The sequence below is a fragment of the Delphinapterus leucas genome, chromosome 5 (genome assembly GCF_059928025.1).
Source record: "Delphinapterus leucas isolate spDelLeu-1000000601 "Yukka" chromosome 5, BTC_Dleu_Yukka2, whole genome shotgun sequence".
In the NCBI taxonomy this organism is placed as follows: domain Eukaryota; kingdom Metazoa; phylum Chordata; class Mammalia; order Artiodactyla; family Monodontidae; genus Delphinapterus; species Delphinapterus leucas.
In genome coordinates, this window is record NC_143133.1 from 133374247 (window position 1) to 133393845 (window position 19599).

The window sequence follows — 19599 nt, forward strand, 5'->3', positions numbered from 1 at the left end:
GTGGGAAGAGAGACTATCCTTTTGAGACCTTTTCTCCCTATCAGTAAGCATAGCTCTCATAGACTTGCAGGGCCATTTGCTGAAAGTCACTTCCCTTATTCAACAACTGTATTTGTCAAAACTATTAAAACAGCAGGACTACCCTGAAACCATCGAATACATCCATGCATAATTTGTCTTTCTATATTCTGTAATGTCTAAGAATGGCATTTGTTAATTTTTAATACTTGAACTCTCTCACAATGAGAAATTAAATCAACACTGGTTTGCAATGATTCTTTCATGTCATTATCTGCCCTCAGATCACAGGTCAATGCCCAGCCCGCTCATGTTTCATAACACATACTTCCCCCTCTAAGGAGAAGATATATATCCTTAGGTAATAAACAACAATATGTGAATGCAAATTTGTTTTCTAGTCGCTATTTGGGCTATTCACTACATAGAATGATTTATACTACATGTAAAATCTGATGCAGGTTTTGTAATATTCAGAGTAAGTAGCAATATAATACGAAAATATTAGCAACAAAGAATACCGTGAGAAAATGTCAGAACTGTGCTTTAAGAGCTATTATTTATGTTGTGCAAAATACAGTTAAAATCGTATATCAAAGTTAGAGATAGCAGAAGAGAAAAGAATAAGATTAAAACACACTTAAATGGAATTAAAGATAAGGCAAATACAATTAACTTTAGGTTATTCAAAGTGATAAAGGAAAACAGAGGCATGAATAAATTTTAAAAGTAAATAATAAAACAAAACCTTCCTTAATCTGTTTAATTTAAATTCAAAATACGTACAAAGTTTTTTTTTTTACGTATGTACATGCAGGATTATCCATTTCCCAGGCATATTAAATTAATATGCAGATGGTTTACAGTAACCTAAAATTATATTGGTTGACAGAAGAAAACTGAATATAAACTATGCTACATATTAAATGTCTACAGATGACTCAGTCTTGACTGTAGAGTGCATAGTTCAGGCAAAAGCAAAATTTGACTTTACTTGAAGAACACAGGGCAACAATAAAGTGTTTCACATATATAAAATTAAAACCCTCTTCTAAGAATTTAATTTGGGGAGATGAAAAGAATGAGATCAGTGATCTTTAGAAGTAATATCTGAGTAAAACAAAATAAACCTCTAAGTGATCCCAGTGTATGCTCTAACATATTAAGTCAACATGAAGTGTAGAAAAAGGAGCCCCACGTTCATCACTATGGTTTCAACATTGGCCAAGATCCAGTTTGGTGCTTTTAGTAGCCCTAATCCAAAGGACAACTGGTTATTACAAGGTAACTACTAATTACTGTCAGCGTTGGCATTCATGATCATCTACTAACTGCCACTTTTTCTGAATGTATATTAGCAACTTAAAATCAGATTTTCTGCCATACGGAAAAGGGTGGCTTCTCTACATATAATTGAGAGATTACAACGAAATCAATCTTGAGCATAGAACTTGCTGTTTAAGCAAGGTTACTGGACTTAGTTGTTTATGAGGCTAAGGCCCTGACGAACTCTAAGTGTTTGAAGGACAGATTATTTTATTGTTCCCTCTGTATCGGTTCAGCCTAGGAGAGGCTCTGGTCTCTAAGAATCACTTAGTGTTTGTTGAATAAACCCCAGTGTCTCTCCTTTCCACTGCAGAATTAAAGTACTTCATTTGTTGCATGTGATATAACATTATAATTCAGCAAAATCAGGTTCATATTATTTTTTTAGAATAGGAATTACATATCTAGGACCTATATCTCTATATGATGTTATACTCTCGCCCTTTACCCCGCGCTCTTCTTTTTAATAAAGAGTATATTCAGTCACAGTCTACTCTGGAGAAAAGTGCCTAGTCCAACAGTTATTTAATCCTGAAGTCTGTGTATTCTTAAAGCTGGAACTTGGCACGGGTGCAGTGTGAGTAGATGTTTATGAGAGTTCCAGAACAGGATAGACACTTAAAGATATTGAGTGAGTCAGTGCACCGATTCCGCAAGCTGCTGTCAGAAGCTGCAAGGCTTTATGGCCTTTCTGGGTATTGCTGTTTTCTGCAATAAAATTTGCATTTTAATCTGCAGGGATGTTCCTATCTTTCTGCCAGCTTGTATCAGCACCTTGTCCAGAATCATCAAACGAGAAGCATGATGGCCTTGACAAATATTGTTTTCATTTCACTTAGCAAATATTTCTTCCATCACTTAAAAGTTAACGCCTCCATACCAGAACTTATATTACTTTGGAGGGGTCTGAAACTTCATTAAAGCCAGCAAAAGTGATTTCATAAGGAATTCTATGGCCATAACAAATCAACAGTTTGAATAAGGGAATAGTCATAGGGAGTCTCTGTAGCATCTGGAGTGCACAAAATTCAAAGTGCTCAAAGGGGAAAAATACTGTCCTTAGTTATGCTTGCTCACTTTAGTGGAAATTACACATGCATATCAGAGTAGAAGCACTTCCGGCTCAACTTGCTGAAAATTCTAATTAGATCCACACAGTGCTCATCCAATTATGCCTATGGACTTCTCTAAAACCACATATGTAAGCAGGAATATAACTTAACGTGGGCTTGCCCAAAAACATATGCAAGAAGGTATTACAACATTGAATTTAGAAAAAGAAAGACCAGCTGTCAAATCACTAATACTTTCAGTTGCTGGAGGGATATTTAAAATGAGATCAAAAGGAGAACAGAAAAGGTTCTCTGCTTCATTTTCTCAAAAAAACTATTAAGTGAATATTTTCCCAAGAGTATCCCCAGAGACGCTTGGCAAAATGTCCTCAAGGAAGCTATTCTAAATTCCATAAATTTGTTGAAGGTATCCTTTTATTTTCTAATATTTAGATGAAAAAATAAGGACAAATTGCACAAAATGTAAACTTGAGACCCTATAGAGCATCATAGTATTGTATTATATGGATAAAATATTATCCCTTTATGGATGTAGCAGCCCTGTCCTGTTTCTTCTACTACAATTCTGAAAGTCTCCACTTATTTCCTACGTGTGTTCCTCTCAGTAGTAACATGTACATGTTCATAAAGCTACACGATAGGAGAGGCAGAGTAGCACGTTATTTCAGAGCCAGCTCTGGAGTCAGAGACAAGCGACTATTAATCTTGGCTATGCCTATTATTATCTCTGTAATGCTGATCCAGAAAGTCAGGAATAGTCTATTGTATGTGCTGCTGAGCAACGCAGCACCAGCATTTGCTATCCCAGCTTTGGTTGTCTCTCTCCCAGCTCTGCAGCTCCAAACCATTGACGGAAGGCAGCACCTTTATCATCTCCCTAGGACCATCACTTTCACAGCTTACCTATGTCCTGTCTAGCCAGGCTGGTAATAAGGAAGCAATGCTGTGATTTGCTCTGTTACGATTTATAGAAATGCTTCATTTTTTATACTTTCATTTTTGTACAGTTTATTTTATAAAAATATTGATCAGCTATATTTAGTTGTATATTATATGATCTTGTAGCTAGAACCATGCATTGATTCATCTTTGCTTACCCCACATAACTTAGCTCAGAGCCACATAGGTAAGAAATGCTCACTGGATTATCATTAAATTAAGAAGACATATAATTAGTCACTTGACTTACCTATTTAATTACGGACTTACAACAGGAGATACTGTACATTGCACGCACCTTTTTTTCTATTATTAAATATCATGTGCTTAGACTTTCATGAAGTTTTGGGAAAAGACGGGAACGGCTTTCTGGTATTCTACTGATAAGAGAATAATACTAAAATGATGCCATTTTAATTTGCCACTGATTGCTCAGGATACAACATACTACATTCAGGGAGTGTCTATACTTGTTTCTATTAAGTGATTCCTCAGCACATTAAGATTATTGTACTACATTGTAATCCATCTTTTGAATACTTGGGGGGCAGAGTTTACACTGAATCTTCTCCTCACAGAATTTGTGGTAGCTACTATTTCTAGAGAATATTGTCCACGGGTTAATAATAATTCTGAACCTGACTGTGACCTTATTTTTTTATTAATTAATGCTGTCCTTCATATTTTCCTATTACTCATGTTTTCTCAAAGCCTTGCTTAAAATATAAATCCTCATTATTGAATACTGTCAGGTTGTAACTTCTACCACTGATTTCTGGCAACAAACCAGAGCTTGGCTTTTTTACTAACGTAAGGATTTCATTTGCTTTAATTTCTTCTACTTCTACTTGTGGCCACATTACTTCATGTTTTCAAACGGTAATTCTTGGTTATGCATTATTTGCATTTCTCCAACTTTGCTTCCGATGTGTTTTTTTAGTTCAGGGTTATTTATTTATTTGCATACACTTTTTAAAATGAGCACCGCTTCAGCAACAGCAAGCTATCTTCTAGAACCTAGAATTACCATGTTTTTAGTCACATTAATGACAGAAATGTAGATACATGAGTTTTGGTATTTGAAAATGAACTATCCCCAAATACTGCATTTATTGTTCCTGAGTATTATAAAAAGTTAGTATTTAATTTCAAATACATCAGGTGTGATTATCTATGTGCTTAATATTCCTCACATTCTCAGTAGCAAGATTTCTACCTTCTAGACTCCCACACCAAATGCCTCATTTTGGGGGGCAGCCCCAAAGAATTCCTTACCAATATCTCCTCGACAAATATGGCGGAGTCCTCATTCGATGTCTGTCCTATTCTTCCTTTTCTACGCCTCCTCCCATATTTTGTGATCTGCTTTGTTTGTAAAATATCTCAAAAAGTCTCTCTGGCTCTCCTGAAGAGAAAGCTTTGTCCACAGTTATGATGGAATTCCTTCATACTCTATAGCTTCATTGACTCAGAGCCCTGGAGAGTAATGAGTCCTGTGCAGAACTGGAGAGAATCGCTCCCTCATAATTCTCGGTTAGGCCTGCTTACTGAGTCCTGATTTTCACCAAAATTTTCCAACAGCTTCTGCAGCTAACACTCTATTAGTGTGGGCTCAAGGTAAAACCAGGTGATTCTGTGGGGAACAGAGGTCATTTATTCTCTATTCTCCTTAAACCCTTTCATATATACATATTTTTACTCCAGAAACATTTCCCTTTGCTCCAGTAATTTGATAACTAAATAGTTCACACATATAGGTAGGGACATAGGTGTACAATTAATGAAGGTGTTGCCTTCCTCAGCAAAAGCTACTCTGACTAAAATAGCAGACACTAGGCACTTGATGCTATTGGGTTTAAATATGTCTAGTCTGAATCGAGATGTGCTGAAAATGTAAAACACACCGTATGTTTAGAAGGCCTAACAAAATAAATGTGAAATCTCTAATATTTTATATTGATTACACTCTACAAGGAAAATATTTTGGATATATTAAAATATATCATTAATATTAACATAATCTGAGTCACTTTACCCTTTTAATATGGTTACTGTAAAGTTTAAAATTATGTATGTAGCTCATATTCATGGCTCACATACCATTTCTATTGGACAGTGCTGATACAGAGAATAATACTGAATTAAAATGCATCATTACATTGTCTTTCTTTTAATAGTTGTATTTGTTGTCAATGTTAGTGTGTTAATTTTCTAATAATCCACGGTACAAGGGCGACTGAGAAGATTCTATGTTTTCCATAGGACATATCACATAATGCTATTTAATTCTCACATTAGTTATTTAAAATTTGTTAGAATGTAAGCAAGGATTCCATATCTCATTTATTCAATAATTTTTAGAATAAAATTACACTAAATAAAATTTCCTGTATATTTTATATAATCAAATGTCAGCATTTGGTTCTTCTTCCAACAAGTCATTGAATTCCTAACTGCAATCCATTGGTAATAAAAATGAATCAGCAGAATGTTTGCCTTTGTTTAGAATGTTAAATAGAATATATTTTGCAGCAGGTTTTTCAAAAAAAATTAAATTAAATTATGTCCAAATGTTGTATTTGGACATGCTAAATTGGACATGCTAAATAGTATAAGAATTCTCCAGGTAAAATCATTTCTGACATATTTTCCCCATCCTGTACCTTGGTTTCTCTGATCATTTATAATAAATGTCTGTATTCCTGCTGTATTTTCTGCTAAGATTCCTGCAATCGTGCTTGCATCTGATTCTAAATTTTCTTTTATTGAACAATGTCAAAAATTTCTTACTTTTTTAAGAGTCCTGTTGAATCCAGTTTGTTACATTTGTTACTTTTTGGAATCTGTTTTTATGTGAATGCTTAAATGCCATATGGTCATTTTTGTATAGATTATTCAGTTTATATGAAATCTGTGGATACTTACCCTCCTTAAGATCAAACTAGCCTGGTCCTCACAGATGAAGAAGTTATTCATGCAGGTATTAAAATGATTCTTCATACTTGCAGACAGAATGTGAAATAAAAATATTTTCTATTTTTTATAATTTTTCACTAACTTTCCCCACAACATAAACTCAAATACACAGGCAGCGTATAAATTTGAAGCTTCTCTTGTAGCCCTCTATTTTTAATAATACACAAATCTATAATTCTTATAATTGTAGACTTAAGTAGAATCAATCAATGTTTTCTCAGAGAAATGTGTATCTAAAGAGAACATCAATCCACATTCATTTAAGAATTTTTCCCCTTTTAAGTCTAGAGATCAAGTATTAAAGTCAAACTCACAAATTCACCAAAGGCTTGTCAAATTGAAAACTGAAAACTTGTTGCATTCCACAGAACAGAATGTATATGTTGGATTTCGTTTCTGCCAGCAATGAATATTTAAACCGCATTTTTGCCCTTCAAAAAATAAACTTAAAATGTACTGTCTTTTCAGTAAAGTAGTAAACAGAACAGTGGCTATCAACTTTTGTATTTAAGGAATTATATAACCTGTATCACATTAAGAATCATTCACTTGGGAAATTTTTGTTTTACGATTAAGTTATGTAATGAATTGAACACCAATATTGTAGCTGAAATCTAAGGAGGAAAGCTGTTTGGATAAAAGCAATTAACCTAAAGAGTCATGAGATGGGAAAAATCAGTTTATAGTTATGTGATGATGTGAGCCCTACAGTAAAGTACTTTGAGACTCTTCAGGCAAACATCTCAATCAGCAGGATAATTCCTTGTCTGATATCATGAAACCTGAGCCTGGCAGTGGTGACATCTGAGCTTCCTTCAACTAGACTCAGCTAGCCCACCAGCAAGCTATTCCTAGACCAGAATCACAGTCATTCTGTTAGAGTATCAACACACTGCTTCCTCGTGGGGAAGCACATGTCTAAAAATCTGAAAACTATTTGACCGTTATTTTAGACAATTATCTAAAATAAACGGTTGGGTTTTGACAAAGTTTTTTTTGTAAGAGGCAAATATCAGAATCTTCAATGACTTTATGTCCAAAATGCCTCCTTTAGGCAAAGTCATAAACAACACACTTTAGCTTGATGTTCTACCTTCCTCCGCGGCGTATCTCTCTTACCTGTATATGTTCTTTATCTTCTACACCTCTACCCCACTGTGAAAAAAGTGACACAGAAGGAATTAAATTCAGGGTAATAATTCTCTGGAATTTGTTGAGATTTTAATAGATGATGAAAATTGATCCTTTTTTCATAACCAAATTCTGAAACAAATGAAAGATAATCAGGAAAATGCAGACTAAAATGCCATTGAGTTTTTGCTGTTTACTTTTTGGTAGTGCTTAGGTGTGCAGCAAAACTGGACTTGTTGATGTTGAACATTAGAGCTCCAGACTTTTGCACATGGTCTCTGCAGACAGACAAGTCTGAGGATCAGAAGCATATCTGCTGTGAAACTCATATTATCCTCACTAATGAGGTAAGTCAGTACCCGAAAGAACAGAGAGAGTTGAAGAGTCTTTGATTGATGGATCTCCCTCCACTTGGAAGTAATCATGAGAAATGAAAAAAGACGTACCTCTTCCAGAAGCCCCAGCTTTTTGTCTTTTTAATCCACTGTGCTCAACCATTAACACTCTGATCAAAGAGGATGATTCGGTCTATTGGGACAAAGAAGAAAGGACCCCAAAACAAAGATTGCTCTTTTATAAATGCTCCTGGGAAACATAAGAGCCTGAAATGGGTTATAATAGTGCATTAATTAAGTTAGCTACAAGGCCAGTCTCTATTCAAGGCTGAAATTTTATTTCTTCTTTTAATTCCCATTCTATTCTAGCCATATTTTTCAATATAGCCTTTCAAAAGCCCTCCAATGATATCAAATGACTTCACAAAGATACTCTGATACAATGCACCAAAAACGTTACCCCACATTTGAAATAACTACCTCTTATTATCAAATTCTCTGGCAGAAACTAAAGCTACAAGTTAACATCTCTTGAGAATTGAAGCTCAAATGGATTTGAGTGCAAAGCCAAATTCTCTTTCCGTATTTATTTGAAGTGAAAAAATATAAAGTTCAAGGTGTAACCTACCTAATTTATTAATGTTATTTGTTTTCTAGAAAGATTATCAATGTTTAAGTAGATTTGTTTGTTCTTTCTCTGCAGCTTCTGCCTAACCTGTCTCTAACTCATAGGGAGGTGGTTCAGTTAGAGCTTCAGGAGTTGTATGGTAAGGTAATATGGTAGTCCGATGGTAAGGCTCTAAGATACTCACTATTAAAGGACATATACTGATAAAAGGATACAGGACTGTCACAGAACTGGTACTATGTGCACTGAATTCAGAAAATAAGACAGTCTCTAGAGCCTAGAGCAGTTGTTTTACCAGGATTGTGTTATGCCATGTTGTGTTACTAGGACTCACTGCTCAGTGATTTTAGCTCTGTTAGTATGCTGACGGTCAACACAACCTAACCAGAATCCAGCGTTATGATATTTGAGTGTGTCTGTGTGGTGTGTATGCCCGTGTATGTAGAAGTGAAGGTTAGGGCCCAAAATATATACTAGAGCCATTTCTGCCTTCTTTTAAAATTTAGGAATTTAATATGGAGACAACTCCAAACTCCAGCCACTGGATCTTAACTGAGGCATATTTCATTTTCTTTTCTGTGTATCCAAAATTCTAACTTGCATTTTCTGTTTGAGTCCTGTGTTTCTAACACTCAAGCATTGTGCAATCTCAAGGTTTGTGCTAGCTTAAGAATTATCCTCAGGGGTTTCTTGAACTGAATCTTCTATGGATGCTCCTGAAGCTTATGCCCCAGAGTCATAAGGACAACCAACATCCCTGCCATGTGCTCTTTGAAAAGGTTTAATTTGGGTCTTTAAATTCCAAACGCATGGTCATAGATTGTATAGTCAACGCAAAACCCAGTTAATTACAGGCCATGTCATAAGGGGTGAATCTTGAGCCTATGAACAAGCCACAGAAAGTCAAGGTCATCTCACACAATGTTCACACTTGTCCCTGAATGCAGAGCACAATATGTCAGTGTCATCTAAGCAGTTTGAACCTGGAAGCTCACCAGTGCTCTGTGGCTCAGGCCACATATCTGGCTGATAATAAAGGAAAGAAGTAGATGTTTTTGCCAGTGTGAATCAAAATATTACTACTTCAAAGTCACCATCCTTTACAGAAGAGTCCAGGCTGTGCTTGTTCATTTAAGACAAGTCTATAGTAGCCTGCACCATAAGCTCCCGAGCCTTTCCACTTAACTCTGTCCTAATGAAACCTTCTCTTTATAACAATAAACACTGGCCCATGTAAAAAGGGTCATGAGGTATAGGGAACTGCTAACATCAAAATCCCATGTGGTCCACTTGCTTAAAGTCTAAAGTTTAAGCCTGCAACAGTTAAAAGCCAAGCACACGACCGAGAAAACGGTCAAGTGACGCAATAGGGGTCCCTATAAATCTTCCAACAAAACAGCCACCACTATCTCTATAACAACAAATCCTCATTGCCTTCCTTAGTTCAGTGCCACCAACCCTTAAAGTCCCTTCCCTGACAGCACCAGAGCCTCAATCATGCCAAATCACTTTGATTGATACAATGCTCCTTTTAAGTCTCAAAGTTCCTCGATCAATACAAAAGTTACTGACAATTCACCCCTGATTTGAACTTACCTTCCTCAAACTGCAGGCCTCTCCTGCTGAAGACCTTTTCCTACAGAACCTAAAGCTCTAGAGAACAAAATAAAGTGAGATCAAAAGAGCACATTGAATGCTACCTTGGTGTCAGGCAATTATGGACTTCTAACAGTGAACTGTAGGATTACACAGATGACCCACGCAGACACAGTCGTGCTGAGAACTCCCAGGCATCTCCCAGTGAGGCAGAGCCTTGTCTTCTGAGCCTCTTCTGGTTGGGAGCAAATCAGAGGACCTGCTCTCTGTAAGCAGGAAGCCTCACAGAATGGAGTAACTGAGACACGTGGTTCTCTGTAAAAAACTCAAACTAACCCAACAATCACTTCTCTCCCTGAGAGAAGAGGGAGGAAGAGGGAGGCAGCAGAGAGAACAGATGTTCTTCTACATGGGAGAAAATATCAGTAATTGAGAATAAGTGGTTTCTCTAACAGGACTCATGGCAATAGGTCACAGGTTAGATCTTTAAACAGGGGTGGAGATGCCCGCGTGAGGAGAGTTCATTTCACACGGTGTAGACTTCAGAGAGTTGCTGTCACTCAAACGGAGCCCAACTCAGTGAAACAATACACTCCCACTTAACTCTCACCTTCCTGTATGTGTTCCTACAGCATTGTATAGTGGGTAGCTGTTGATATCCAGAGGTGAGTGACGAGTGGTTTTTGACCTCCAGGAACTCATGACAAAGATGAAGGAAAAATATGTGCAGTCAAAATAAAATGTACTAAGATACGTAAGAAGCATGTGTAAATACCAGTGGGAGCACAAGACAGGAACTCAGGTGCAGGAGCAGGTGACTTTTATCTTTACAGTAAGAAAGCCTTAATAATATTTTAAAATAATACAATAATATTACAAGAGGACATTGGATCATTCAAAGACTCTTCATAGATTTCCTATGAACATTTTTTATTTAACACACAAAATAGTTGATGTTATAATATGTATCCTAATTTTTTTATCCCAGCAAAGACATTTGCAAATATTCCCAGTGTCACAAAAGTAACACACAATTTTGGTGTTCCCGTGTATGTAGTAATCATATGGATGGGCTGTCTACCTAATTCTGTGGTTCAGTATTAGAGGCTGATTGTAATGTTCTTTATCTCTAAAAATAGTACATTTTGATTCATCAATATACATTGACAACTGCCAGACTAGTGGAGCAGGACCTCAGAGACTTAGGGGTGGAGAGTAAGAATAAGGGGAGAATTGAGCGTAAGTAAAAACAAGGAACTATGTTTTCTTAAAACGAATTCATTTCTGCATTACGGCTAGGGTGTGTCTCGACACTTACCAGCACTCTCATCTTTGCTCTTTACATTTAAAAAATACAATCTTATTTTCTATTATTTATAATGTTGAATTTTGAAGATCCTATTTACAAGCATTGTTGACTAAATTCTGTCACAATTTAGTGGTTCAGCTCTTCTATCTGACTTCCATGTGTTAACGACTTTGAGGCTTAGCATTCTACTTACCTATCTGGTTTGAATGAAAAGATATGGAAATTTGCATTGGGTTTTTTTGTTTAATGAATTATCTGAGCATGAACTGAAGGTTATGTGCAAGTCTAAATAATGAGGTCTTTTCATCTTACACTCCTCATTTGACCACTGATACTTCAAAAATAAGCTTAAATGATGATAACAACAAAAATAATGATATACATGCTGTTGCACAAAATGCCTGATTTAAGCCATAGAACACATGTTAATACCTGTACTCTAGTCAAATACAAATTTATGTAGTTTTTGAAGAAAGCATATGAACTCAAATATTAAAAAACTTATCTGAACTTACAGTAGGCAAGCTTAAGTAGATATCTAAAGCAATACCTTTACATTTTTCTGTGAGACATGATATTGGATTTTAAAATATGGTTTTTTCATGTTCTAACATGAAAAAAAAATTAGTGTAGAATTGGCCTGGGAATTAGAAATTCCAAATAAGCCTTAAATATGCAACAAGCTTATGCTGTAATACTGAATAATGCACTTAACCTATTTCAAAAAGAATTGAGCAAAAGCAGATATCATGAGCTACATCTTTGCCAGTACCTGAAGGTATGACTCTATGTATATATGCATGAGCAAAACATTTGATATTTTAAATATACAACAGTTCATACATAGTCTTATGAATTAAAAACTGAAATCCTAGGTACTTCACAAGTCATGCAATTAGAAACAGCAAAACATGTTAAATAGATCCTTAAAAAATGTACAAATGTATGTAGAAGCATAAATTAAGACATAGCATGGCAGCATGCCTTGAGTTTGGGGAGCTCGTTTCAAGTGCGTTAATCGTTTTAGTCATGTATTTTCTTGATATTATCTGAATGAGCTCGCCTCATCAAGTGCCTCAACTTAGTAGGTTTCTATCACGATAATAAAACCTCTGATTCACTAGAGTGAGCTGTACTTCTCAGGCAAATTTTCCTTGAGAGAGACCTCTATTTTCTCTCAGGCACCACCATCGTCCTTGCCCGTGAAATTCTGAAAAAACTTTTAGTGATGGGAAATTTCAGACATGTACAAAGTAAACCACATAGTATAATAAGACCTCATGTACCCATCTCCTAGCTTTAATAACTCAGTACTCTTGAATCATCAATACTTACCCCAATTCAAAGCTCCCCTACTTAATTATGACTAGTTTATAGTATTTTTTGAGATAAAATCAATGCGCATTGAATTTCACATATCTAGGTTGCATACATTTGACAAATTAATATACTTATCTAACCTAAAGTCCTGGCTAGCTATAGAATGTTTCTAATACTCCAGAAATTTCCCTTGTGGCCCTAACTGGTCCATTGCTCCCCACAGATGCAACCACTTGTCTGATTATTTTCACTATGGATCAGTTTGCCAGTTCAAGAATGTAACAGAAATTGAATCACACAACTCTTTGTTTTTCTAGCTCCTTTCACCCAGCTGTCTATGAGAATCATTCCTGTTTTTGCAGGTAGCAGTACCCGCATATATATACCAAAATTTGTGCATCCATTCCCCAGTTCATGGATTGTTTGAAGTTGTGGTCTATTAGAAATAAAGATCCTATGAACATTCTTGTATGAATTTTTAAATAGAAATATGTTTTGATTCCTCTTGGATTAGAATACCTAAAGGTGGAACATCTTGCTCAAATGATAAGTTGATGTTTAAAGTTAAAAAAAAACTTCCAAAACTTTTTAAAAAGTGGTTTTATCATTTTTTATTCCTACCAGCTATATATGATATTCCTGTTAGTTCCATATCTTAGCCAAGATTGTGTGTTCGTCAGTTTTTATTTAAATAGCTTTATTGAGATGTAATATACATACCAAAAAATTCACCCATTTAAGATGTTCAATTCCACTGTTTTTGGTATGTTTGCAGAGTTGTGCATGACAAGGAGAAAGACTGCATTTCGGATGTTTGACCTGAAAGGTGTCAAACACGACCCCTCCTCCCCCTTGCCTTTCTCTTCTGTCCCACATTTGGTCTAAGGCAATCAGACAGCCCACACTTCCCTCCCTTGGCACTGGTTTAAAGTTCAAACCACAAAAACCCTGGCCCACCTCCCAACCACAGTAAAAGCCAAAGCCACTTGTCTCTCTCGCTTGTGTCATCTGGACCGGCTCGTGCCAGCTGCTCTCCCTGGAGAGCCCCGTCATGAGAATAATGAACCTTTTCATATCGTCCTGGTGTTTGTGGCATAATCAGTCTCAAGATACTAATTTGTGTAAGGGATTGGTCCCAGCATCCATGGGGAAGCTAAAAAACATTGTGCAACCGCATAGTTTAGTTCTGAAACATTTTTGTCACCTCACAAAGAAGCCCCATAGTCAGCGCTCTCTCCTAATCATCTATCTCCCCGTTCTCCACCCTGCAGCCTGAGACAAGCACTGATCTACGCTCTGTCCCTAGATCTGCCTGTTCTACACAATCCATGTCAATGCAATCATGCAATTCTTAGACCTTTGTGACCTCTCTCACTTTCCTTAATATTTGTGAAGTTCGTCTGTGTCGTAACATGCATCAGTACTTCACACTTTTCCATTTCCAAATAATAGAACATTTTGTTTAAGGACTCAGCAGTTGATGGACATTTGAGTTTGGGGTTTTTTTTTTCCAGTTTTTGGCTTCAGTGAATAATGGGATGAGCCTTCATTTGCAAGCCTATTTGTGGAGATATGTTTTCATTTCTCTTGAGTACTCTTGAGAGTAGAATTTCTAGTCATGTGGTAACTTTGTGTTTCACATTTTGAGGAACTTCCAACACATTTCCCAGATTAGTTGCACTATTTTACATTCCAAACAGCAGTATAAGAGGGTTCCGATTGCTCCACAGTTTTGCCAACACTTGTGTTTTTGATCAACTCAGTTCTTAACAACTGCTTTATCTATTTGCTTCTAAGATTTTTTTTTCCTAAACTGTCTCTAAACCACATTTCATTTGTTTATGTATGTTTTTATTTCTCTTGCGGCAGTAGAAGAGGCAGAAGAATAACTTAATTGTATTTGTACATTTAATAAGGCCACATAGAGTCTGTTACCCTCTGTTAGGGACTCACAGAGCTGCAGGTGAGGGTAAGAAGACCCTAAAAGTCACCCCACAACAAAAATAATACCAGATGTGCAGAAAGAATAAAGAAAGAAGAGATTAAGGACACATATGTTATTGAAGTACAAAATAGTGATTCAATATTTTTATAAATTCTATGCCATTTAAGGTTATTACAAAATAATGGCTATATTTCCCTGTGCTGTACAATATATCCTTATTGCTTATTTATGTTATACATAGTAGTTTGTGTCTCTTAATCCCATATTCCTATCTCACCCATTCCTCCTTTCCTGTGGGAGATATATGTATGGTATATATATATACACAATGGAATATTACTCATCCATAAAAAGAATAAAATTCTGCCATATGCAACGATGTGGATGCACCTAGAGAGTACTGTGATTAGCAAAATAAGTCAGACAGAGGACAAAAGTTTTAATCACTAAAAAATTTTAAGGGAAGTAAGAAAAAAATCAGGTTAAAAATTATAGTAATAAGAAGAAACATCTCAGTCCTCTTTTAATAAATTAAGTAAGCAAAGTGAAAGATTATATTATTGCCACTTTCCATTTAATATCAAAGTCATTCTGAATTACCAATGTCAAAATAGATATTTTTTTTTTTTTTTTTTTTTTTTGCGGTATGCGGGCCTCTCACTGCCGTGGCCTCTCCCGCTGCGGAGCACAGGCTCCGGACACGCAGGCTCAGCGGCCACGGCTCACGGGCCCAGCCGCTCCGCAGCACGTGGGATCCTCCCGGACCGGGTCACGAACCCGCGTCCCCTGCATCGGCAGGCGGACTCTCGACCACTGTGCCACCAGGGAAGCCCAAAATAGATATTCTTGAACCAAAGGGAGAGAAAAGACAACTATTGGTCTTTAACAGCCCTTGGCAAAGACAAAAAATACTATTAGGTGGATCTCTAAAAATAATTTTCCTTCTAAGAAATAAAGCAGCAAAGCAAAATTATAGTACAAAATAATCCCAGTGATATCATTACTGAATCAAAATCCCTAAAATAGATCACCAGCAATCCAATGGCTAGTAGGCTCTCTCTAATATCTAAAATGCTTCTAATAGATAGCTTAGGCTATTTCAATAAAGCCACAATAGCCACAAATTTCCAGTGAGAAGAGTTCATGAACTTGTATAAACGAATCTCCCAGATTCTTTGTTTCACATTTTAACCCAGATGTTTTACACTGTATACATCCTAGACACAGTAGAGAAAGAAAATGCATTCTGCCTTATACTATAAGCTTTAAGAACTCAAGTTGTACCCATATATGAATACTTCATGACATTTATCACACTATTAGAAATCAACAATAAAATTAATACAAGCCTCCATGGGATTGCAAGTCAGTTAAATGTTAAAGTATTTACAAAAGTAAAAATCATTTGAAATATAAATATATTATTTTTTTAATTTTTAGGTATTCTTGGATATTGAATTTTTTTTCTCTTCTCCAATGTACTTAACTTTATTCCAGGGAGTGCCTTAGAATCCAAGCAAAATTTTATTTAATAACCTGACTTATGAATGAGTGCCCGAGTTTTAAATTACAAAAAAGTCAATTGTTAGATTTAATACATTTATTACAGCACTTTAGTGATTCTTTAAGAAAAATACTGTGATAAATCATCATCAGGAGATATTGTTCATCATTCATATGATAAGACGTTAACATGATTTATTTTAAAATATTCATAGAGAACGAATACCACCACATTTAACTTTAAATTCAACTATTTATTTTAATTATTTTTTTCCACAATGGATGACATCTGTTTACCCAAGAGCAGTGATATTTTAAATTAAAATTATATATATGTGTATATTGCCATGCTTGATTTATATATAAACACATTCAATTCACAATAGAAGCAGCTTTTTTCCTTTCATTTTTGTCATGATGAAGTTGTGAATAAAATCTGATGGATACTAAAACAATACAGTTCCCTTCAAAGGGTACCAAATATTCTTTGATCAAATAAGCAATGATCAAAGTCTAAGCTTGTTTTAAAAATCCATGAAAATATTATATTCAAGTGCTTTCTTTTTATTTCTCCTTGAGTTGGTCCTTTGATGATTCATTTTACTAAAAGAAAAAGGAAGAAAACTCATCTAACATAGGGAATAAAGCTATAGAAACATCGTACAGGTGATATATCACTGCAGGTGGATTTATCCTGACACTGAAAAATCAGCATTTTGAAGTGAAAGTCATCAGTGACCTAAGGCATGTATTCCCTTCAGATGTCACAGTTGCTCATTTATGTCAGTCAAGAAATTCATTTTTTATGATTGAATTTTACTGTTGTTTAGATGCTTGTTTGATTGGAGAACGTCTTAAATTTAACTGAACGTATCAGTGCTAGAGCAGTCAGAAATGATTGAGTTTATTCCTACATGGAATGGCAAAGATCACATCAAAGTGCAGACCACAGCTTTCAGCACCTCTCTATCAACTCACCAAATTGTCAAAAACAAGAATCATCCCAAAATGTCTTTGCTAATGTTATATCACATTTCTGCGTCATCAGCAAATCAAATTCTGTTAATAGATACCATTCACTGGTATACTGTTATAAAGCCTGCCCACATTGGATTTATAAAATCCTTTATCCAATTCAAGTTTTTCTCTTGCTATGAAAACACCATCTTGTCATCCTCCCTAAAAGAGAAATACGCATCTTCAATGGTACAATATATATTGCAGAGTAAAGAATAATCCTCGCAATTAAAATAGAGACAGGGGAACTATTTGTAACATCTTAAAAGACAGAGTGCTCAGAGATGCTCCCAGTGCTATATTTGACTTATGCTCTGCTCATGACAGAAGCAATGTATATGGCTTTACTATTTATTATTTGGGGGAGTAAGAGAATCACAAATCTTACCTACCCAGTTTCTTAGAACAAATGGGAAAATATTAACCTTCTGTGAGGTGATGGAATTCTATGAAATAATATCTTACTTCTATCTTTCCACCTACCACTCTCCTTTTTCTGAGCCCAAGCACATTATGTACAATAGCATGCATTACACAAACCAGCACTAATAACGCTAGCTCCCATTTACAAAGCAGCTTGTCTGTGCCAGCACAGTGGAGTGGATCACTTGTGCATGTTGTGGAGGAAACGAGAACAAATGCTGAATTTCGTAATTTGTCTCCTACGAGAATTTAGATATTATCAATCCTATTCTTTGGATCAGAGGATTCTTAATTCTGTCGGTGATGCTTTCAGTTTCCATGGAAGAGTCTTCCAGCCACTGAGGGGGTTTGTGAAATATGTAGAAACCCAAGCAGCCTGGGTAGCAGGCCCACTGTTTTCCCTTTATGTAAAACAAACTTATTTTTAACTCTTTCCTATATAAATGAGTCTTGTTGAGAATTGTTCACAGTAAAATGCTAACATTGTTTTCTCGAAAAGAAAAGCAAGATGATTAGATGAGAGTAAGGATACGGAAAGAGATGGTGGAAATTCAATGAAAGAAGGGACGTCTATTTAAGTGAGCAAGTGAGTGGACTAGAGCATACCACGAGAACACAGCATCGCCAGGGCTCCACTGAGGGAAGCGGCTGCAAACTCAGCATCCCGCTAGCAAGCTGTTGTTGGTTGTGTGCATTTCTCCAGGTATATTCGGCCGTGCAGGCACAGGTTAGTCAGAGCCTCGGATGTGATCTGGGGTTGGCATTTCTGCAAGGGAGTCCAATGGACCGAGAAAGGAGCAAAGACGTTTCAGAGTAGCAAGGAAGTGACTGTAATATAAGATCATGGAATCTAATGTGAGTAATTAGGAAGATGACAATTTGAGGTGGTGGAAACAGTCAAGTGAGAGAAGATCAGTAAGGTACATATAACAATGGAGTCCAAGAATTGTCAGAATACCGAGAGTGACCTGCAAAGTTAAGAAGTGGAAGTAAAAGAGTGAAGTAGGGTAATGCAGAGGTTTCCGTTATTTCCAGTGATGAAGGGCGGGAATGGCTGAGATAGATTGGAGGAGAAGTCCCTGAAGGACAAGAAGGGAGGGAATTATCCACTAGGCTATTAAAATGATGTTAATATCATCACCAATGATGACAGGCATAATGTTACAAAGAATGACAGTGAGAGAGGTGTTGAAATGTTAAAGAACGAGAGTGAGTCATTAGTAGAAGATGGCACCAAGGAAAGGCAGTGTCGGTATAATTTAACGACAAGAGCGTTAGATCTGAGTGTTAGGAAGGTGGTAGGAGAATTATCTGGAACTGGAAATGAGAAACGAGGAGGAAACGGATTGCTCCTCTAGCCACCGCGTGACAGGGCCACGGAGAAAGCAGAATCTTCCCAGGAAAAATGGGTTTCGTGTTGAGTAACAAAGTGAAGGAACAATTGGAGAAGATAAAGAAGGTTTTATTGTTGATGGACTGTGAATTGCAGGGACACAGAACATTTTAGTGTTTGGAAAGGAATAAGAGGTGGGGCCGGTTAGAAATAGAACAAGTATTTGGGAATGAAAATCTAAGGAGTGAGAGGTGACCTGGGCCTCTTGGGCTTATTTTTATTAATGTAAACTAGGATAATGGGCATAATAGAATTATTTCTGATAGCACAAGGAATTAAATGGTGTGAGGATGTGAATAAGAGGAGAGGGGAGGAGGGATATATACTGTTAAAACAACTGTTTCTAAAAATCATATTAAATAGAAATGGTACAAGGTGAAATGTAAAATTAATTACCCTCACCTCTCATATGTAACCACTGAGAAAAGTTTCTTGTGTATCCATCCAGGAATTTCTATGCATATACAAAATATATTAAGTTAGACAAAGAGCCATGTAATTCATGTATATTTAAACGTATGCCTGCAAGTATACTCATACAGAAAAAATCACACTCCGTATCCTGTTCTTTTATCTCACTCAATATTTTATCTTGGCAATTTTTCTTCAATAAGCATGTGTGGATGTATTTTTTAAAAATTTCTGCATTATATATTTTGGCATTAAT